Source organism: Orcinus orca, chromosome 11 (genome assembly GCF_937001465.1).
Source record: "Orcinus orca chromosome 11, mOrcOrc1.1, whole genome shotgun sequence".
Lineage (NCBI taxonomy): Eukaryota > Metazoa > Chordata > Mammalia > Artiodactyla > Delphinidae > Orcinus > Orcinus orca.
Window position 1 is genome coordinate 25,913,816 of NC_064569.1, and position 24,402 is coordinate 25,938,217.

Genomic DNA, 24,402 nt, shown 5'->3' on the forward strand with positions numbered 1-24,402 from the left:
CAAGACAACATAAGTACAGTGGAACTATTCCGAACATAACATCACATACAACTAGTGCAACCTAGGAATCATACTGAACTGGTCATATTATTGAATTATATTGAGCTTGCAGTCAATTTTTTTTTTTTAATTAATGTATTTATTTGGCCATGCCGGGTCTTTAGTTGCAGCACAAGGGATCTTTGTTGCGGTGTGCAGGATCTTTAGTTGCGGCATGCGGAATCTTAGTTGTGGCATGTGGGATCTAGTTCCTTGACCAGGGATTGAAACCAGGCCCCCTGCATTGGGAGCATGGAGTCTTAACCACTGGACCACCAGGAAAGTCCCAGTCAATTCTTTTTTTTTTAAAGTGAATTAAGTGATTACATGCCAAGAATATACTAGGAACTATGAATGTAACAACAAGAGAGTATACCTCTGCCCTCAAAGACTATGAAATCCCATAAGGCAGACAAACAAGTAGACGATTATAAGCAGTGAATTAAGTTATAAAAGAGGTCTATATAGAGTGCTAGGAGAAAGCAGTGGAAGAGTACTTAACTTGCAATATACAGAAGCAGCTGTCCTAAGCAATTTCTCCTTAACCAATAGCTTGGATTGAACTAACACTGTTTCTTCTGTAAAAACATAACGGCTGATGTCCACAGTAGGCCAAAAGTGCTCATAGCCAGTAGCACTTCCACATCTTGTACTTGAATTTGTTTGCCACAGCCATTCCCAACATGTTTATCCAGTTTCACATGATACTGAATTCATAATTTAATTATTAAGTAAATTATGAAATATGATTGTGAAAAGACTCATAATTTCTATGAAAATGAAGCTGAATACGTACATAGGCAAGCTGCTAAAAAAATAATAAGGCGGCCTGTGAGAGTAGGTGCTTTGGCACTAGTCTCCCGGCTAGCGGCGTGCAGAAATCTCGAGCTGGTGGAACCCCCTCATAACCTGGAGCCCAGAAGGCCGCAAAGACAGTACAATTTCCTCAGCGGCGGACCACTGTGGTAAGAATGTCTTTCCCCCCTCATTTGAATCGCCCTCCCATGGGAATCCCAGCCCTCCCACCAGGGATCCCACCCCCACAGTTTCCTGGCTTTCCACCACCTGTACCTCCAGGGACTCCAATGATTCCTGTACCAATGAGCATTATGGCTCCTGCTCCAATTGTCTTAGTACCCACTGTGTCCATGGTTGGAAAACATTTGGGAGCACGGAAGGATCATCCAGGCTTGAAGGCTAAAGAAAATGATGAAAACTGTGGTCCCACTACTACAGTTTTCGTTGGCAACATCTCTGAAAAAGCCTCAGACATGCTTATAAGACAGCTCCTTGCTAAATGTGGCTTGGTTTTGAGCTGGAAGAGAGTACAAGGCACATCTGGAAAACTTCAAGCCTTTGGATTCTGTGAGTATAAGGAGCCTGAATCAACCCTCCGTGCACTCAGGTTATTGCATGACCTGCAGATTGGAGAGAAGAAGCTACTTGTTAAAGTTGATGCAAAGACAAAGGCACAATTGGATGAATGGAAAGCAAAGAAGAAAGCTTCTAATGGGAATGCCAGGCCAGAAACCATCACTAATGATGACAAAGAAGCCTTAGATGAAGACACAAAGAGAAGAGATCAGATGATCAAAGGGGCCATTGAAGTTTTAATACGGGAATACTCCAGTGAGCTCAATGCCCCCTCGCAAGAATCTGACTCTCACCCCAGGAAGAAGAAGAAGGAAAAGAAGGAGGACATTTTTCGCAGATTTCCAGTGGCCCCACTGATCCCTTATCCACTCATCACTAAGCAGGATATAAATGCTATAGAAATGGAAGAAGACAAAAGAGACCTGATATCCTGAGAGATCAGCAAATTCAGAGACACACAAGAAACTGGAAGAAGAGAAAGGCAAAAAGGAAAAAGAAAGACAGGAAATTGAGAAAGAACAGAGAGAAAGAGAGAGGGAGTGTGAAAGGGAACGAGAAAGGCGAGAACGGGAACGAGAAAGGGAAAGAGAACGCGAACGAGAAAAGGAGAAGGAACGGGAGCGAGAACGAGAATGGGATAGGGATCGTGACCGGACAAAAGAGAGAGATCGAGATCGGGATCGAGAGAGAGATCGGGACCGTGATCGAGAAAGGAGTTCAGATCAGAATAAGGATTGCAGTCGATCAAGAGAAAAGAGCAGAGATCGTGAAAGGGAACGGGAGAGGTAAAGAGAGAGAGAGAGAGAGAGAACGGGAACAAGGAAGAGAATGAGAGCGAGAAAGGGAACGGGAGCGCGCGAGAGAAAAAGACAAGAAGCGGGACCGAGAAGAGGATGAAGAAGATGCATATGAACGAAGAAAACCTGAAAGAAAGCTCCGAGAGAAAGAGGCTGCTTATCAAGAGCACCTTAAGAATTGGAAAATCAGAGAATGAAAGAAAACCCAGGAGTATGAGAAAGAGGCTGAAAGAGAAGAAGAAAGAAGAGAAATGGCAAAAGAAGCTAAACGACTAAAAGAATTCTTAGAAGATTATGATGATGATAGAGATGATCCCAAATATTATAGAGGAAGTGCTCTTCAGAAAAGGTTGCGTGATAGGGAAAAGGAAATGGAAGCAGATGAACGGGATAGGAAGAGAGAGAAGGAAGAGCTAGAGGAAATCAGGCAGCGCCTTTTGGCCGAAGGGCACCTGGATCCAGATGCAGAGCTCCAGAGGATGGAACAAGAGGCTGAGAGGCACAGACAACCACAAATAAAGCAAGAACCAGAATCAGAGGAAGAGGAAGAAGAAAAGCAAGAAAAAGAAGAAAAACGAGAGGAACCCATGGAAGAGGAAGAAGAGCCAGAGCAAAAGTCCTGTCTCAAACCAACTCTGAGGTCCATCAGTTCTGCCCCATCTGTTTCCTCTGCCAGTGGCAATGCAACTCCCAACACTCCTGGAGATGAGTCTCCCTGTGGTATTATTACCCCTTATGAAAATTCACCAGATCAACAACAACCTGAGGAGCATAGGCCAAAAATAAGACTGAGTCTTAAACTGGGTGCTTCCAATAGTCCTGGTCAGCCTAATTCTGTGAAGAGAAAGAAACTACCTGTAGATAGTGTCTTTAACAAATTTGAGAATGAAGACAGTGATGATGTACCCCGAAAAAGGAAACTGGTTCCCTTCGATTATGGTGAAGACAATAAAAATGCTGCCAAAGGCACCGTGAACACTGAAAAAAAAGCGCAAACACATTAAGAGTCTCATTGAAAAAATCCCTACAGCAATGGGCTTCCCTGGTGGCGCAGTGGTTGAGAGTCCGCCTGCCGATGCAGGGGACATGGGTTCGTGCCCCGGTCCGGGAAGATCCCACATGCCGCGGAGCGGCTGGGCCCGTGAGCCACGGACGCTGAGCCTGCGCGTCCGGAGCCTGTGCTCTGCAACGGGAGAGGCCACAACAGTGAGAGGCCTGCGTACCGGAAAAAAAAAAAAAAAAAAATCCCTACAGCCAAACCTGAGCTCTTTGCTTATCCCCTGGATTGGTCTATTGTGGATTCTATGTTGATGGAACGACAAATTAGACCATGGATTAATAAAAAAAATCATAGAATACATAGGTGGAGAAGAAGCTACATGAGTTGATTTTGTTTGTTCTAAGGTTATGGCTCATAGTTCACCTCAGAGCATTTTAGATGATGTTGCCATGGTACTTGATGAAGAAGCAGAAGTTTTTATAGTCAAGATGTGGAGATTACTGATATATGAAACAGAAGCCAAGAAAATTGGTCTTGTGAAGTAAAATTCTTTTTACATTTAGAGTTCCATTTCAGATTTCTTCTTTCCCACCCTTCAAAGAACTTTAAATTTTTTTTTTGTCTTCACAGACATTTGTGAGATCTGTAATTTTTTTTTTAATGTAGAAAATGTGAATTTTTTTTGTCCTCTAATTTGTTAATGCCATGTGTACTCCCTTGGCTGTAAAGACATCTGAATCCTACCATGGTTCTCTTTATACTCACCAGGTACAGATTACTGGTATGTTTTATAAGCCGCAGCTACTGTACACAGCCTATCTGATATAATTTTGTTCTGCTGATTTGTTCCTTGTAAATATTAAAATGACTCCCCCCAAATAATAATAATAATAAGCTGTCTAATTAGATACAGAAATACTAAAGAGTGGAATGGAAAATCATAAAAATCTAGAAGGATTTTGCACTCAGATTTCTTTGAAATGGCTTTAAATTCTCACTCTACTGTAAAGAAACGGAAACTAAAAATCATAGATGATTCATTATATGCGGGCTTTATAATAAGAGACATCATAGAAAATTATAGTCAGCAGATCCTTATTCAAAGGAAAAGCCTTGGTCCTAAAACAAACATTTATGAAATACACATAGTATGTTTTAAGAGAAAATGTTTAAAATATTCATGTAACTTTTCTTTATAGTTCTTCAGTCTTTTTGATTAATTGGTACAAACGACAGTGGAAAAAACTTCAAGTGTAACAGTCCCAAAAAGAGAAACAAGGATGCCAAGAGGGATTTCAGGATGCTGCTGTGTAAGGGATGATTAAAGATTAAACTTTAGGTCTGAAAAGGTGAAAGCTGAAAGGGGCTATGACCCAAGCCAACAAAATCAGCAACAGCATGAACAAAGTAGACCTGGATTTGTTTACCGAGCCCAGAAATGCTGGATAAAGGCAGCCTCTAACAGGCAGTTTTTTATTGGTAAAAAAATCACCCCCACTAGAAAATAAGCTCCATGAAAAGCAAGGACCTTGCCTGTTTTTGCTCACTGATCTACCCCTCTTACTAAGTGAGGACTGGAACGCCTGGAATGAAGTAAGCCCTCAATAATTCTTTATTTAAGGTTGGATGAATCAATCAAATGCGCTAACCACAACACACTGACATTTACAAAAGAAGGAATATCCTTCAAATTCGAGCAATGTTAAGCTTAAGAGAAGCAGAGGACAGTGTGACTTGACTCATCAAAAAATAAACTTAAGAGACCCAAGCATCCCTAAAATTTTCTAGTGTCCTTTCTCACTCCCTTCTTCTGGAGACCCTACTCTATAGTTTTACTGATTCTTCACCATTTTTCAGGCCTTTGACCCTGTTCTGTTAGGCTGAAGTGCTCCCTTCCCTTTTCCTTTCTTTATCTATTAAAATTCTATGCCTCAAAAGAAGATCTACAAACGGCTGATAAGCACATGAAAAGATGCTCAGCATCATTAGTCATTTGGGAAATGCAAATCAAAACCACAATGCAATGTCACTTCACATTCACTAGGATTAGGCTAAAATTTAAAAAAAAAAAAAACCCTAGGGAATTCCCTGGAGGCCCAGTGGTTAGGACTCCACACTCTGCACTCTCACTTCTGAAGACCCTGGTCAGTCCCTAGTCAGGGAACTAAAATCCCACAAGCTGCGTGGGGCAGCCAAAAAAAACCAAAAAACAGAAGACAGGAACACGTGTTGGCTAGGATGTGGAGAAATTGGAATCCTCATATACTGCTGGTAGGAATGTAAAACGGTACCTTAGAAAATATTCTGACAGTTCCTCAACCCAGCAATTCCACTCCCAATTTCAATACCCAAAACTATTGAAAATATGTCCCCCCAAAATCCTATACGTGAATATTCACAGCAGCATTATTCGTAATAGTCAAAAAGTAGAAACACTCAGATACCCATCGACTGATGAATGGAAAAATAAAATATAATACTTCCAGTACAATGGAATATTTGGCAATACAAAGGAATGAAGTACTAATATGTACCATAACATGGATGAACTTTGAAAATATTATGCTGAGATAAGTCAGACACATATTGTATGATTTCATTTATATGGATTGTGCAGAATAGGCAAATCTATAGAGACAGAAAGTAGATTTGTAGTTGCCAGGAGCTGAAAGGAAGGAAGAATAGGGAGTCAACACAGATATGGGGTTTCTTTTTAGGATAATGCAAACGTTCTAAAGTTGATCTGTGCTTATGGTTTCATAACCCTGTGAATATACTAAAAGCCACTGAATTGTTTGCTTTAAATGGTATGTTTGGTATGTGTACGGTACGTGAATTACATCTCAATTAAACTGTGTTAAAAGCTCTATGAGTACTTTAAGGGCAAGTTCAAATATGATCCTCCCCCATTTCTTACCTTTCCTAGCAAAAATTAATAATTTCCTCTACACTGTCAAAATAGTTGTTATTATAGTTTGTTAGTTATATGTTACCTATATTAGAGCACAAGCTTCTGAACAGTAAAAAACTTTTTACTCTTCTTTGCATCCACTTTCCCAAGACCTAAGGCAGTGCATTACATAGAGCAGATACCCAATGTATCTTTAGTGTACTACAGAATTAATTACCCTCAAAGAGTAACATAGGCAAATAATGAGTGAAATTAAACATATTGAGTCAAATTTACCTGTTAAAAAGTCAAAAATGGTTAAGTGTTATTCTAGGATTCATCTCTTCAAGTGATAGCATGGATGGGGTGGGAAGTTCTGATGGCAGAAGAAAATGGACTAGATAGGTATACTCTGCACCTAAACCAGAAAATACTGTCAAATCCTATGATTTTCTTGTCTAAGTTTACCAATGCCCCACGGCTACATATTCTGGTGCTCCTGAGTTTTACCATCTTTCTTTCCCTTGAAATAGCCACTTGCTCAAATAATGCACGAGTTGCAGTGTTTTACAATAATTTACACAAGGTAGTATTCCTGGGAAAGATTTACAGTCTTTTTGAATCAGTCTCTCCACAGATTAGAGCACACTAAAGAGACACCACCAAATGCAATGTGTGGTATCCTGGATTGGGCAGAGGAACAGAAAGAGAAGAGCAGTGGAAAAATTAGTGAAATCCAAATAGAGTCTGTAGTTTAGTTAGCAGTATTATGCCATGGTTAATTTCTTAGTTTTGATAAATGTACCATGATTATGTGGAATGTTAACATCTGGAGAGGTGGATGAAAGCTATACAGGAACTCTGTAGTGTCTTAGAAACTCTTCTGCAAATCTAAAGTTATTTCAGGGACTTCCTTGGTGGCGCAGTGGTTAAGAATCCACCTGCCAATGCAAGGGACACGGGTTCAAGCCCTGATCAGGGAAGATCCCACGTGCCGCGGAGCACCTAAGCCCATGTGCCACAACTACTGAGCCTGAGCTCTAGAGCCCGTGAGCCACAACAACTGAGCCCATGTGCCACAACTACTGAAGCCCAGGCACCTAGAGCCTGTGTTCCACAACAAGAGAAGCCACCACAATGAGAAGCTGACACACAGCAATGAAGACCCAACACAGCCAAAAATAAATAAATAAATTTATTAAATAAAGTTATTTCAAAGTAAAGTGTTTTGCTTATTATTATTTTTTAAAGCAGACTCTCTACTGTGGAGTAACGTAAAATTAGATATACTCATCTAAAGTTCGTTCACGTTTATTCAACAAATGTTGTGTACCTGCTATGAACATAAGATCATGGGATGAATATGTGAACAAAAAACAAAGATTTCTGCCTTGTGGTGCTTGTATTTCAAGTAGGAGAAGCAGTCAATAAATAATAACTTTAATAAGTAAGTTATGTGGTGTGTGAGAAGGTAATAAATGCTATGGAAAAACACAACAGTAAAGCAGTGTTGGGAGATCGGAAGCGGGGGAGGGAAGGAAAGATGGATTTTTTAAAATAGTGGTGTGGAAAGGCCTCACTGAGAAGAGGACATCTGGGCAAGACATGAGGGGGAGCAGGCCAAAGGATACCTGGAGGAAGAGCATTCCAGGCAACGGGGCAGCTAGAGCAAAGGTTCCAAGACTGGAGCGCGCCCAGCTTGTTCAGGAAGCAGCACCACAATCAGTGAGAGGGCAGCACAGAGTGAGGGGTGAGTGGGAGGGGAGAAGGTGAGGCAGGTTTCAGGAACCAGACCACAAGAGAGCTTTGGCTTTTCCTCTGAACAGAATGGGGACCACTGGAGACTGCACAGAGTACTGTGCCCCAACTTAATGTTTTAAAAGAATCACTCTGGCAGTTGTATTAAAAATACTCTTTACTCAACATCACCTATGTGGTATTCTCGCCAAAAAATGTTTAGCCTGAACCTAACCATGAGAAAACAATAAGGTAATTCCAGAATATAGGACATTCTACAAAGCAACAGGCCTGAACTCTTTAAAACAGTCAGTGTCATGAAAAACAAAAAAAAGGGTGAGGGGAACTATTTTAAATTAAAAGAGCGTAACGACCAAGCAAAATGAACCTCGGCTGAAATCCTTAAAAGGGGTGTATATTAGTTTTCTATGGCTGCTATAACAATATCACAAACTGTGTGACATAAAACAGAAATGTAATGCCTCACAGCTCTGAAGGCCAGATATCAGAAATCAGTATCACTGGCTGAGAGCAAGGTGTTGGCAGGGCTGTGCTGCTTCTGGAGGCTCTAGAGGAAAATCTGCTCCTGGCTTCTGGTGGCTGCTGGCATTCCTTGGTTTGTTGGCTGTATCACTGCAATATTTACCTCTGTCTTTACATCCCTTCCTCCTGTGTATGCGTGTGTGTGTGTGTGTGTGTGTGTGTGTGTGTGTGTGTGCGCGTGTGTGAAATCTCTCTCTGCCTCCCTCTTATAGGGACACATGTGAAAAGCATTTAGAGTCCACCAGGATAATCCAGGATAGGATAATCTCTCCATCTCAAAATCGTGAATTTAATCACATCTGCAAAAATACTTTTTCCAAGTAAGGTAACATTTAGGTTCCAGGAATTAGGATCTGATATTTTAGAGGGCTATTATTCAGCCTACTACAGAAGGGAAAGGTATAAAAGATGTTTCTTAGACATTAGATGATACTGAATTAACATTAATTTTCTTAGATGTGATAACAGGATTGCAGTTACAGGATAATATCCTTGTTCTTAGGGGTTATATATTGAAAGAATCAGAGATGAACTTTCATAAAACATGTAACTTTCTTTCAAATTGTATAGCAAAAACAAATACACATATATATAGAGAGAACACTCACTAGATAACTTACAAATGTAGCAAAATGTTAACAACAGGTGAATCTAGCAGGAAGGGTTTATGGGTTTTTATTACACTATTCTTTCAACTCTTCTATAGATTTGATATTTTTCAAAATAAGAATCTGCAGGAAAAAAAATTTTAAGTATACACTAGAGGGGGCAAAGGAAGAAGCAGAAGACTGTAGAAGCTGTAATCTAGGCAAAAGATGATAGTAACTCTAACCAGGGTGGTAGCAGTGGAGTTGGTGAGATGTGGCTGGAGTCTGGATATATTTTGAAGGTTGAGGCAGTAATTACTGATAGACTAAACAGAGTGTGAAGTGTGAGAGAAAGAGAGGAATCAGGAATGACTCCAAGGCTTTGAGACTGACCTACCATCAACTGAGAAGGGGAAGAATACTTTTTATAGGAAATAACAGAATTCCAGTTTTGGACATACTACTTCTGAGATACTAATTCAAAACGGAGATGTTAAGAAAGCAGTTAGATAAAAGTCTGGATTTCAGGAGAAAACTCTAAGCTAGAGATATAAAATTAACGTTTAATCAGTAGAGTGCTAATATAAGATTATACTGAAGTCATGATATTGGACTAGATCACCAAAGGAGACAGTTACAGCAACCTATAAAATCACAAAGCGGTACACATCAGGGCAGAAAAGAACCAAAGAAAATTTTATAACCTCAGTCATCCTAAGATTGGATGGAGCTATCAGCATTTCTTTAAGGAAACTGATCCACTGAAGGAAGCCAGACTACTTAAATGTCTTGAAAGATTTTCTGGTTCCCCCAAATTTTACAATATATACTGCTATATAGCATTCCAAGTCCTACAAAAAGAATTAAAACATCCATCACTCAAGAGAATACCTTTTAAAAAAATGCCCAACACAAAATGATGACAATTTTTATTAAGAATCTCTTATATTACATTTTTAAAAGACAAAGTATATACAAATATATAAAGTATATAAAACAGGGATAGCTATATTTGCCTTATCAGTAGTCATTGCTTTGAATTCTGCACCCTCCAAAAAATCCATTTAGCACAACTGCCCTTCCTCTATTTTCTTTAAAAATATTTATTTATATATTTGGTTGCACCGGGTCTTAGATACAGCAGGCAGCTCCTTAGTTGTGGCACATGGGCTTCTTAGTTGTGGCATGCCAACTCTTAGTTGCAGCATGCATGTGGGATCTAGTTCCCTGACCAGGGATTGAACCTGGGCCCCTGCATTGAGATCGCGGAGTCTTTTATCCACTGTGCCACCAGGGAAGTCCCGCCCCTCCTCTATTTTATTATTGCTTCCAAAGAGACAATCTAGAACTTTTGTGTTATGCAAACTAAACACTATAGCACTGTAGTTCAATTTTAATGAAATTTAATACAATGACACATTAACTAAATGGAAACAGACTAGTAACATATCTAAGGAGGAGCAACAGTTTTGTTTTTTTTCCCCCGGTAGAAGGAACCTTGTTTTTTAATTTAATTTAATTTAATTTTGTTTTTTAACTTAGGAGGTGCAACAGTTTAAAAACAATATGTGGATTTTCGTTTCAGGATATTCGTGAAAAATCTCACACTGTATACAACATTTTGAATGTACATACATTTTTCTAGAAAGAAGGTTCAAACATTTTATTACATTTTCAATGGGATCCATGATCTCAACATAGTTTAAACTTTCAGGCTTGAAAATTAACATTGTTAGAGATCTGAAAATCGAAGCACAAACTGAATGTGTCAAAATTAAAAATTTATTGGATTTTAAAAATAGAATACACACTTTCACATCTTTAAAAGCAAGTACACTGATGATAAGGGAAATCTGTCAAGTTCAAGTCATGTTTAGACACCATGAAAATTTTCTTATGAAAACATGCTCCAAAGAAATTCCTTAACAGAACAAGTACATTTACTTCTGAAAACTTTAAACCTTAAAGGAACAGAAGCCTAAGACCTTACATTTAAATTCCTGTTCTCAATTACCAGTGAGATTAGCTAATTCCCCCTGCTTCTAATAATCAGCCAAGATTTACCTCCCATTTTACTTCAGGCATCTAAAAAAGGCTTTTAAATTAGAGAAATAGGTAAAACTGAGGAAGGTCCTCAGTAAAATGGGTAAAACATGAAAGAGAAGAAGAGGCAGAAACAGCCTTAATCATTATTTTCAACTTGGTTCAGTTTATTCAGTATTCAAAGAAATTCACACTTTCTTGTTAAAAAGTGTGTAACTACTTTTTTTTTTTTTTTTTTTTTTTTGCGGTATGCAGGCCTCTCACTGTTGTGGCCTCTCACGTTGCGGAGCACAGGCTCCAGACGCGCAGGCCCAGCGGCCATGGCTCACAGGCCCAGCCGCTCAGCGGCATGAACCCGTGTCCCCTGCATTGGCAGGCGGACTCTCAACCACTGTGCCACCAGGGAAGCCCTAAAGTGTGTAACTACTTTTAACATTAAACATAAAAGCTGACTTAAAGTCTCCTCAATTCTTTACACAATACCTAACATTTATATTCTAACTAAGTGGTAAGAATTGTTCTTAGCACTTTATTTGTATTAGCTCACTTAATCCATGTATGTGTATACATATCTTTTATTTTGTTTTGTCCTTTGCTGAGGCTTGAGCTCCCCGGGCTGACAAAAAATACCTGTATCACATCCTAATTATACCCAAAGGTTCACTTTGGGGTTTGATTCAGAAGTGTGACTTCCCCAAGAAGAGCCTTCCAAGTCCTGAATCCTGGCATCAGAGTTGTCACTGGTCTGGACTAAAGGTCTAGTGTGGCTCTGTTCAACCTGGGATTACATTCTTTCCAGGATGAATATAAGAATCTCTTTCGGTTCAAAACTCAAATATCGAATGGACCCCGCAACTGCCTTGATCTCTCCAACAGAAAATGACTTCCTATGCCCATTTCCCTCATCATAATAAACAATCTAGACCTAGCCTAAAAATAAATCAAAGCAGAAAGATACTTCTAAGCTACCCATTTGGGGACCATGAAGGTCTTCACTCTGACCTGAAAGAGAATTACTTTACTCAGGTTATATTTATAAAAGACTGAATAATAATGAAAAGTGCATATTTTACAACAGTCAGTGAAAGAACAGGATAAAAGGATATATAAGGTAGGAGAAAAACTATATAAAATCACATTAATAACAGAAAGGAAATACAATGAAATATTAACAATCGCTGTGGCTGGGGTTTACACTTCTAAAATATTTTATTTTTTTTATTTTCTAGTTTTTGTTATTAACTTAGCATTAATTTGTGCTTTTTAAATATTTATTCTCAAATTATAAACTATATAATGACCTATAAAATAACTAATCTAGATAGTTAGCTTTATATTAGAGTATATTTGTTTATCCCATATCAAAATGTTATTTCCTAAACAGGTTGTCATCCTATAACTATTTTCTGATCATTTTCCCGAAACCTTACCAAAACAAAGCTCTCTTATAATCTTTCTCCATTTTGTTTTCAACTCCTCCCTGAAAAATACATATTTAGTGGGAATCAAGATTTTCTGCTCAGAGTGTAAAATCACTCTAGATTTAAAAGCAACATTGGGCTTCCATGGTGGTGCAGTGGTTAAGAATCGACCTGCCAATGCAAGGGAAGATCCCACAGGCCATGGAGCAACTAAGCCTGCGAGCCACAACTACTGAGCCCACGTGCCACAACTACTGAAGCCTGTGCACCTAGAACCTGTGCTCCGCAATGAGAAGCCACCACAATGAGAAGCCCACGTGCCGCAGTGAAGAGTAGCCCCCACTAGCCACAACTAGAGAAAGCCCACGCACAGCAACGAAGACCCAGTGCAGCCAAAAATAAATAAATAAGTTTATTTAAAAAAAATTTTTAAAACCTTGTTTATACAAAATAAATAAATAAATAAAAATAATAAAAGCAACATTATAACCCCACATCTAAAAGCCCCTGGAATAGCAGAAAACATTGTTGAATGTGTATTTCCTGTACACTAATTTAAGTATCTTTGTCCTATTAAAAAAAATGGCGATATCTGATTGATACATTCAACAACAGCAACCAAAATCTATGTTGAGTTCACAGTTTGCAAAGTGAATTTCCAAAAATATCACATTAACACATTCAAGTTTAGTTGGCAGAGACACATCTGCAATGTTTAACAGAAACAAACAGCCTAAGATTGGCACATGGAGAATGGCAGCTCTGAGTTTATCTCCTTCCAGCAAATGTGCTTCATTAGCCATTGTGCTTTTTTCCTTCAAAGACTCTCTCAGGTCACTGCCACATTGCTTCCTATTAGGCAAGTTAGTACTGAGAAATGGTGCCTAAAGCTAAATAGATATAGATATGTGTATATATATCATCAGTCTGTGATCCTGGCAAATTCACATTTAGTTTTGTTTGTGTTTTACTTTTCTTTGTTTAAAATACATTTTCAAACTTTCACCTAAGGACAGAGAATAAGGGAAAAGTATAATTAACCTCTGTGTACCCATCATCCAGCTTCAACAATTACCAATATTTTGTTATTCTTGTTTTATCTATTCCCCCCCACCTTTTTTAAGGGAGGGAGTGGAATACTTTAAAACAAATCTTGGACATGATCAGAAGAAAGTCTCTTGCTATCAAACTTAAAAGTTGTAAAGACACTTGTCTTCTTTCACTTAAACCTAATAGTATTAAAAATATTTAAAATGGAAACTTCCCTGGCAGTCCAGGGGTTAAGACTCCATGCTTCCACTGCAGGGAGTGCGGATGTGATCCCTGGTCGGGGAATTAAGATCCCACATGTGGGATGTGGTCCCACAAGGTGTGGCCAAAAAATATATTTTTTGGTGTGGCCAAAAAAATATTTATTTAAAATGTTAAGATTTTAAACAATGTCTACTACAGCTTAAGTTAGAATCAGTCTTTTGGAGCTAGAAGAAAAAGATATCATCTATTTCCTTGCTATTCAAATTGTGATATTTGGGCCAGCAGCACTGCTACTACCCAGGAGCTTGTTCAAAATGCAGAACCTCAGGCCCAGCCCAGACCTCCTGAACCAGGCTCTGCCCCCCAGTGACTGACATGCTCATTCAGCTCCGCGAAGCGCGGCTGAACCAACTCTGCTCAGTTGAGAAAACTGAGGCCGAGAGAGGTCAAGTGAGTCTCCCAACAGGAGTAAAACCCAGGATATGACTCTGAGACCAGGTTTTTTCCTTACATGACACGCTGTCTCTCAACAAACCTGCCTCCCATCACAAGACCTGAGGCTTTCATATCCTTCTGGAAACTAATTCAATAAACAGGTAAGTGAATTTCCCATAGGATAATTTTTTTAAATTCATGAGAGCCTGATATTTTCCCAAATAATATATAATATGCTGGAGCAGAATGTGTAAATTAATCAAACCTTTTCCTTCTTTGGGTAAAAGGATGGACCTTTTCAGCAAGAGTGCCCTCAAGGGGACCAATTTAATTAATTTATGGCTAGGTATTTTTTCAATGGTGAGTACTATAGTTTCCTTACACAGAGAATATATTACTGCGTGCAAATGAAAACTTGGGCCTTTCAGCAGAGGATCAATAAGCACAGTACTGAAAGCCAAACTCATTTTCTAATTATGGCTTCAGTAAGAAAGTTCAGAAATGAGTTAAAATGTACCATCTACTCACATCAGCAGTGATAACCAAGTCTCCTTGTTACACTAAAAAGGCATTGTCTTTTTTTCTTAATTGTAAGAAAAGAAATTATAATTTTTAAAGTTGTGAATAAAACCTAAGATTTAAAAAATTATTTTAAAAGGCAAATGTGACTTTAATTATGGTACCTATGTATTTTTTTACATTTATTTTTATTTTGGCTGCATTGGGTCTTTGTTGCTGCGTGCGGGCTTTCTCTAGTTGTGGCAAGCGGGGGCTATTCTTCATTGTGGTGTGCGGGCTTCTCATTGTGGTGGCTTCTCTTGTTGCAGAGCACAGGCTCTAGGCACACAGGCTTCAGTAGTTGTGTCATGTGGGCTCAGCAGTTGTGGCTCACGGGCTCTAGAGCACAGGCTCTGTAGTTGTGGCGCAAGGAGTTAGTTGCTCCACAGCACGTTGGATCTTCCCGGACCAGGGCCCAAATCCGTGTCCCCTGCATCTTTAGGTGGATTCTTAACCACTGTACCACAAGGGAAGTCCCTATGTATTTTTTTAGAAAAAGAAATTTTTGTCACATGGGTTTCTGGAAGAGGACACTCAATTTTCAAAAGAGAACTTTACAACACCTGGAAATTCCAGAGGCTTTTGCAGGACACTAGTAAGAAAGCTATTTTCTATAGAATAAAGAGATTCTGAAATTTTCACTGGAGTGTCTTTTCTTAACAAAATAAATAATGGAGGATTTTTTAAAAATGTCAAAACCAGTAATATTTCTTCAAGAATACTGGTAGACGGCTTCCCTGGTGGCGCAGTGGTTGAGAGTCCTCCTGCCGATGCAGGGGACACGGGTTCGTGCCCCGGTCCGGGAAGGTCCCACATGCCGCGGAGCGGCTGGGCCTGTGAGCCATGGCCGCTAAGCCTGCGTATCTGAAGCCTGTGCTCCGCAACGGGAGAGGCCACAACAGTGAGAGGTCCGCGTACCGCAAAAAAAGAATACTGGTAGAGTAAACCGGTACAGCCCTTATGGAGGGCAGTTTGGCAATATGCATTAAAAAATAAAATATATATGCCACTGGATCCAGTAGCTTCCCCCTTAGGAATATGACCTAAAGAAATAATTTAAAATGTGTGCAAAGGTTTTCCTACTAGGAAGTTTTGTGCAATACTGTTTATAAATAAAAAATTCAAAACAACCCAAGAACTTATTGGAAGACAATATGTAAATAAATGAGTGCATCATAAAGTACATGATATTCTATTCTTAAAAGGATAATGCAGCTCTAAAATGAAATCACCTCCAAAATATATTATTCAGTTTGAAAAGATTAAGATAGTGTTTTATATAATGAAATCATATTATGATTATGAAAATATATTAAATAAAACATTTAAGTCATATATATTAAAGTTACTATTAAATAAACAAATAAATTACTTATTATATGTTGTATCTTCACCTATAGAGAGTAGAAGTATGATGTCCAATAAAATATATCAGTAGTTACCTCTCAACAGTTGGGCTGCTGTTCATTTTTACTTCCTTTATATTTCCCTGTACTGCTTGAATTTTCTATAAAATCATGTATAATATATTTACAATCAGTTTAAAAATACAATTATATGCATTTTTTTTAAAAGGCAAAAAGTAGAAGTACAAATTCAAGGCTTAGAGTGAATAAGGAAGCTTAACAATGGAAAAAAAATAATAAAAGCAAAAAGCCCTCCCCACCTGCCTACTACACTTCAGGTCTTTTGGAGAATAGGGAAGAGGAGAAATGAGTAAAAGAGCTGAAGGGTGGCAACAGTGAGCAACTTGTTACACCACAGAGAAGCTCACCACTTTAACCACAGCAAAAGCATAGCACGGGAAGGTGCTCTTAAGTCTACCACCCCCCTCCCCCCGAAACAAAACCAGCCACACAGACTAGTCTCAGCAGCTCACTATCATGATAATCTAGCTTTGGCCATCCTCAGACACTGAGCCCATTCTGAAGTTACATGGAAGTATATCACAAAGTTTTACTGTTATTTTCAGTAATTCCTCATAGAGGGCAGTTCTAAATTTCTTCATATATGATGTATCAATATGGGTCAAAACTTCCCTGTCCCTCCTTTTTTTCTTTTTCCTGGGCTTGGAACAAAAAGCAATTGCAATGATATCACTTCACAAAGATTACTGCAGTGAGGGGACTTCCCTGGTGGGTCAGTGGTTAAGACTCTGTGCTCCCAATGCAGGGGGCCCAGGTTCCATCCCTGGTCAGGGAACTAGATCCCACATGCATGCCGCAATTAAGAGTCCACATGCCACAACTAAAAGATCCTGCATGCCACAACGAAGATCCCACATGCCACAACTGAGACCCAGTGCAGCCAAATAAATAATTGAATAAATATTACAAAAAAGATTACCGCAGTGAAGCTGAAGGAACAGCAAAATAAGAAAACCAAACCTTTGATCTATGGAGACTTATAGATGTCCAAGGTCAAACAGAAACTATTCTCTAGAACTTCTAAATTTTAGATGCAAGATCCAAATAACTCCCTACCCTAGTCTTTTAGTTTGTACCCAAGTATCACAAGCTTTTATTTTCAAGGTTTATTCTGACTTTGCAAATAAAATTGGGCATTTTACTAAAACTCCTTTGAACTCATTACTCCATGAATAAAACAAGAAAAATACCCATACTGACGTAGAGAAACACATTTTGCACAGTACTCTAAATCAACTCCCCTTTGTTTCCCTCCCGTAAAGGACTGGCTTAATTACAGTAGTAAAGCCCAAAAAACCAATCAATCTAATCAATCTAAGAATTGACTACGCATCCATTTGGCAATTGAAGGTTTATTTTAGTATTTGAAACTCTGTGGTTGTTCAAACTAGAAACCTCATGAATATAGTTTGATATTGATTTCTATTAACAAATGCAACTGACACAATTTCATCCCTCATTAGGAGTGATTTAAGACTCTTAACTGCCAACTTAATCAGCATTGTTGAAGCATTATCTGTGTGGAGAAAAAAAAGTATACTTGTCCTTCCAAATATCAGTCATTCAATCACCAGATACACCTTCATTCAGTGGTAAATACGTTATTTAGAACAGAAGTTTTAATAACAGGTGAAAAATGAAAAGCAAACTTTCTACCATCCTAGTACTGACAGATAATCCTTATTACTGAGGGAAGGGAAAATAATCAGTCTCCAACCTATTTTAGTTGAACCCTTCCATTAGTAGAGGAAGTGAACTGATGGCACATCAAGCTACTCTCCATAAATTACTTTTCCTCAACAAATTCAGAGACAAGCTCAAGAACTGGGACACAGAATGGAAGAGAGAAGAAAGAAGGACATGGTCTCCTAAGCCACATTATAGTTCAGAATCGGCTCCATTCAACTAATTGAAACTATCAGTAAGAATTTTCCATCAGCTAGATCAGCTACTTTCTATCATTCATTATGATACACTGCTTAAGCACACCAAGTTGCCAAATCACAAATATTTTGGCATTATCTCAAGCAAGGAATAAAATCACAAGAAAAAAATTTAAACCCTACTATGTCCAGCAGCTAGTCATTTTCAAAATTTATAATATTAATATATCAATTATACCAGTGAAGATATTCTGCCTATATTTTGTTTCATTGTTCAGCTTAATGAAAGTGTGATGGAAAAGTAAGCATTTATTACTATCTGTTTAGCAATTATATACTTGAAGTTCAATCAAAGATTTTAGAACATCACTGAAACAGTTAAAGGAACACAATCAAAAGATGTTAATCCACCAGGAAAAGGGTGAGCTGTATGTTCACTCTGACCTTGAGCTTACTACCAAAGGAAAAATTTTAAGAATTTTCTAAGAGAAGGAAAAAGAGGGAAAAGAAAAGAGATACTCTGAGTGCAGCCACCATCCTTTACTATTCTATCCTTTAAAAAAAATACTCACGGGACTTCCCTGGTGGCACAGTGGTTAAGAATCTGCCTCCCATGCAGGGGACACGGGTTCAAGCCCTGGTCCAGGAAGATCCCACATGCCGCGGAGCAACTAAGCCCATGAGTCACAACTACTGAGCCTGCGCTCTAGAGCCCGCAAGCTACAACTACTGAGCCTGCGTGCCACAACTACTGAAGCCCACACACCTAAAGCCCGTGCTCCACAACTACTGAAGCCTGCACGCCTAGTGCCTGTGCTCCGGAACAAGAGAAGCCACCGCAATGAGAAGCCCGCGCACCGCAACGAAGAGTAGCCCCCGCTCGCCGCAACTAGAGAAAGCCTGCGCACAGCAATGAGGACCCAATGCAGCCAAAAATTAATAAATAAATAAAAATTTAATATATATATATTTAAAAAATACTCATAATTTTTCCCTAAAAATGTTTTAAATGTGCTTACTAGATACAGTATTAATGCTAGAGTGTCCATGAGCTCTCGTTGGCCCTTTTCCTCTTCTCTATCTACAGTTCTCTCCCTGGGTAATGTTATCCAGGCTCAAGGATTTAAATACATGCATAATTTATAATTCCAGCTCAGCCTTTTCTAACTTGAAACTCATACATTTAACCACATACTTGACCAAGATATCTAATAAGCATTTCAAACTCAGCATGTCCAAAAATAAATTCCTGATCTGCACTGCCACCCCTCCAACCAATGCAAGCCACAGTCTTCCCCATTTAAGCTGACATCAACTCCATTTTTCAAGTTGCTCAAGTCAAAACCTTTGGAACTGTTCTTGATTCCTATCCTTCTCTCACATCCCATGATTTGGTAATGAAATCCTATTGCTTCAATCTTCCAAATATATCTAGAAACTAACCATATCTCACCATGTGTTCTGAGCTGCCACCATCTCTTGCCTAGATTACTGCAGGCTCCCTCACAGATCTTCCTGCTTCTACCCTAATACCCCTACAGTTTCGTCTTTATACAGCTGCCAGAATGATCCTTTTAAAACTAAGTCAGAGGTCTCTCCTCTATTCAAACCCTGCCATGGCTCCCCATGGAGTTTTAGAGTTAAAACCAAAGCCCTTTCAATGATACAAAGCCCTTCATGATCTGACCTCATGTGTGACCCTTCTGCCCTCCCCTCCTGTTATTCTTCCCACTGTTCATTCCTCCAGGCCCCTTAAGGTTCCCTGAAGTCACAAGACAAACACCAGAACCCCACTGAGGGCCTTTGCTTTTCCTGTTCTCTTAGCCTGGAAGGCATTTATCCCAAACATTCACTCGGTTAACTCCCTTACTTCCTTCAAGTCTTTGTTCAAAGATCACTTCTCAGTGAGGCCTACCCTGTCCACTCTACTTAATATAGCAGAAGGAAGGAAAGAAGGGAAGCAGGGAGGAAGAAATTCACCCTCAGTGAACTCATCTCACCTTGCAAAGACTGTGGAAGAAAGTACTAGTACTAGAGGGAGTATATTCCCATGAGAAAATGGAACAGGAGATTAGCTGGAACCCTTCATCAAGACCCTAGTCATGTTTAGAGACTTGAAGAACTCTATGTGCAAAGGACAAAGAAAAGAGGAGTTCTGCTACCAAAAAGGATCGAGGCCCTATCTGAGTCACAAATATATATCTGGTATACACTAATGTAAGAGGCTCATGGGGAAAACAAACAAACAAACACAATTTAAAGCATAGCAAACCATTTCCTTACCTACACATGGCAAAAGAGAAACAGCAAGGAAATATATCTCAATGCCAGGTACATGCAAATAAATTAAATAATTTCTGCTCCGTATACCTGTAACAGTTTGTCTCTTACCTGAGATGCTCAGCTTTAGAAACAAAAAACCAAAAAAAACTCATCATTTTGAAATCTGACTAGCCAACATCTAACTTCCTGAATTCATAGTTCCAGTTTTCAAAAAGGACACCTAAAGCTCCAATCGGTTTAGCATAACATGAAGTGCCAAACAGAAAAACTTGTCATTTCAAGGACAAGTGAATAATCAGCAATTTATTCAAACATGTATTGAGTACCTAATATTTGTCAGGCCTGTGATAGGAGCTGATATGGCCTTGAGTGTAGTGACTATAGTCAAAATGAGGAACAAATATCAAACACATGAGCATTTGCTTTTATTTTAAGCATATTTATCAATTATATTGATAATGAGTATACATTCTGGCACTGTACTAGATGCTCAGGGGTTATAAAGGTGAATAATAGATTATATTTATTGTTAATTGTATGCCAGACACTGCATATTATCTCATTTATTAATCCAACAATTTTATGAGTTAAACATCCTTGTTTTAGAGATGATAAACTAAAGCTTAGAAAATTTAAGAGGCAAAATTAGCAAGTCTCAGAGCTGGGGTTTAATCTCAGGCACTTTAAACTCCAGGACTCATGTACTTAACTGTTATGCTAAACTGCTTCCCTCAAGTAGCTTCAAGTCTGGAGAGCAGAAAGATAAGCTTAGAAATAATGTTAATACATGTGGCCAGCGCCATCTCATTAGTGCCCAAAAGTCTACCTGGTAAATAAAAATGGCAAATTAAGTACCTACAGTAAAGAATTTACACATTTTATACTACAGAATTACTCCCTAAAGGACAAATTTAATTTTTTTAAATTTATTTATTTTTATTTATTTTTGGCTGTGTTGGGTCTTCGATACTACACGCGGGCTTTCTCTAGTTGCAGCGAGCGGGGGCTACTCTTCATTGAGTGCGCGGGCTTCTCACTGCGGTGGCTTCTACTGTTGTGGAGCACGGACTCTAGGTGTGTGGGCTTCAGTAGTTGTGACACGTGGGCTCAGTAGTTGTGGCGCACGGAGTTAGTTGCTCCATGGCATGTGGGATCTTCCCAGAGCAAGGCTTGAACCCGTGTCCCCGGCACTGGCAGGAGGATTCTTAACTGCTGCGCCACCAGGGAACCCCAACAAATTTAATTTTAAAGAAATAAATAGCTTATAGTTGTATATGATTTACATAATGAGAGCAATTTTACAAGAGAAGTTAAATGAATGACAATAATAGATAAAAGCAACTAAGTCCTTTCTACTCTAAAAAGGCCGATTTGCAATAACTTCAATTTAATTACTTCAGTGACAAGACCTCCAATTCTGTCCAACTCATCTCTTCCTAACACATGGGAACAAAATCAGGTGACTTTAATATAGCACAAAACTGAAAGCCACTTTAAGTATTCACCTAGAAACTTTTTTTCACAGATTCTAAATACTTATGTAGAAAAGGTTTCCTTCTGCCTCTAAGTAAAACTTCTTTTTACACGTTAGCTACACAAAGCTTCCTAAGACAGATGGGTAGCCTGCAAGGCCTTCAATTCCTTTGTTTAAAAGGTGGCAAATGGGTACTATTGACCAATAAAGCCAGCCAGGTTTCTGAGAAGCACTGACCCCAATAAAGCCATTATGTTTCTTCATCTTGCAAGACCAGAGCAGACAAAGAAGCCAAAGCTAAAAGAAGAGAAACCAAAGGAAGATCAGACAAACATTAAAATCTGTATCATACAAATTTGTGACACAAACAGCCCCTACTTTTTTTTAACACTGCCTTCACAATGTTAACCTACAAAAATGAAAAGACTGACCCCACTCTGTTTTTAAAATCTTAATCTATCACTCAACTAGGTAAAATCTCAGCAGTTGGTATGAATAAAAACTGCTAACCTCTTTAAAAATGTATACAAGGGTTTTCTTCCCATGTAAAACAGGGAGCTAACAGAAGAAAGTCATATTTGACCATTGAAGACATTCCTAAATAGTGGAAAAGTTTCTTCTTAAAAAAAGAAGTAGGAAAAAAAAAAAAAGAAGTAGTTATGTATAGAAATCCCTGAAGAAGCTATCAAAATTCTGTTAGAATAAACAAATTCAGTAAAGTTGTAGGATATGAAATCAATACGCAAAAATCTGTTGCAATTCTGTACACTAATAACAAACTATCAGAGAGAGAAATAAAGAAAACAATACCGTTTACAACTGCATCAAAAAGAATAAATATTTAGGAATAAATTTAACCAAGGAAGAGAAAGACTTGGATATCAAAAACTTCAAGACATTAATGAAAAAAAATTGATGACACAAATAAATGGAAAAATATTCCACACTCATGGACTGGAAGAATCAAGATTGTTCAAATGTGATTACTACCCAACGCAATCTACAAATTCAGTGCAATCTCTATCAAAACTCCAATGACATTTTTCAAAGAAACAACAAATAATCCCAAAATTTGTAAGGAACCACAATAAAACCTGAGAAAGAAAGAACAAAGAGAAAGAAGAAGAGAAAGAAGAACAAAGAGGGAAAGAATCTTGAGAAAGAAGAACAAAGCTGGAGGCATCACACTCCCTGATTTCAAACTATATTACAAAGCTATAGTAATTAAAATAGTATGTGACTGGCACAAAAACAGACACATAGATCAATGAAACAGAGTAGAGCATGCAGAAACAAACCCACACATAAATGGTCAATTAATTTACAACAAAGGAGCCAAGAACATACAATGGGGAAAGGACAGTCTCTTCAACAAATCATGATGGAAAAACTGGACAGCCACATGCAAAAGAATGAAATTCAACCACTATCTTACACCATACACAAAAATTAACTCAAATGGATTAAAGACTTGAATGTTAGATCTGAAACCATAAATCTCCAAAAGAAAATACAGGCAGTAAGCTCCTTGACATAGGTCTTGGCGATGATTTTTTGAATCTTACACCAAGAGAAAAAGCAACAAAAATAAATAAGTGGGACTATATCATACTAAAAAGCTTCTGCACAGGAAAGGAAACCACCAACAAAATGAAAAGGCAAGCTACTGAATGGGAGAAAATATTTGCAAATCATGTATCTGGTAAGGGGTTAATAGCCAAAATATATAAAGAACTCTTACAGTAGCCAAAAAAAAACCAAAACAAAAACAAAACCCCAAAAAATCCAATTTAAAAATGGGGAGAAGACCTGAATTAACATTTTCCCAAAGACACACAGATGGCCAGCAGGTACATGAAAAGATGCTCAACATCATTAATCATCAGGGAAACACAAACGAAAACCACAATGAGATAACACCTCACACCTGTTAGAATGGTTATCATCAAAAAGAACATAAATAACAAGTACTGGCAAGGATGTGAAGAAAAGGGAACCCTCAGGGATTCCCTGGTGGTCCAGTGGTAAGGACTGTGCACTCTCACTGCCAAGGGTCTGGGTTCGATTGCTGGTCAGGGAACTAAAATCTCATAAGCCACGTGGCGGGGCCGAAAAAAAAAAGGGAACCCACGTGCACTGCTGGTAGGAATTTAAATTGGTACAGGTACTATGGAAAACAGTATGGAGGCTCCTCAAAAAAGTAAAAATAGAACTACAATATGATACAGCAATTCCACTTCTGGGTATTTATCTGAAGAAAATTAAAACACTAACTTGAAAAGATATATGCACCACAATATTAATTGCAGCATTGTTTACAACAGCCAACATATGGAAACCACCAAAGTGTCCATCAATGGATAAATGGATAAAGAAATTGTGAGATATATATATACATAATGGGATATTATTCAGCCATAAGGAATGAAATCTTGCCATTTATGACAACATGGATGGACCTCGAGGGCATTATGCTAAGTGAAATACGTCAGAGAAAGACAAATACCGTATGATCTCTTTTATATGCAGAATCTAAAAACTATACATATATATATGTATAGTTTTATATATATATAAAACCAAGTTCATAGAAACAGAGAACAGATTGGTGGTTGCCAGAGGTGGGAGGTGGAGTTAGAGAAATTGATGAAGGGAGT

General features: G+C 38.5%; 1 protein-coding gene and 1 pseudogene across 2 annotated transcripts in view; one reads left to right on the plus strand and one right to left on the minus strand.

Moving 5' to 3' along the window:
• The window catches only part of DENND5B (DENN domain containing 5B), a 211,083-nt gene that overhangs the window by 152,166 nt on the left and 34,515 nt on the right, over positions 1–24,402 (minus strand). The window lies entirely within an intron of this gene.
• LOC101274426 (RNA-binding protein 25-like) lies at positions 961–3,774 on the plus strand (annotated as a pseudogene).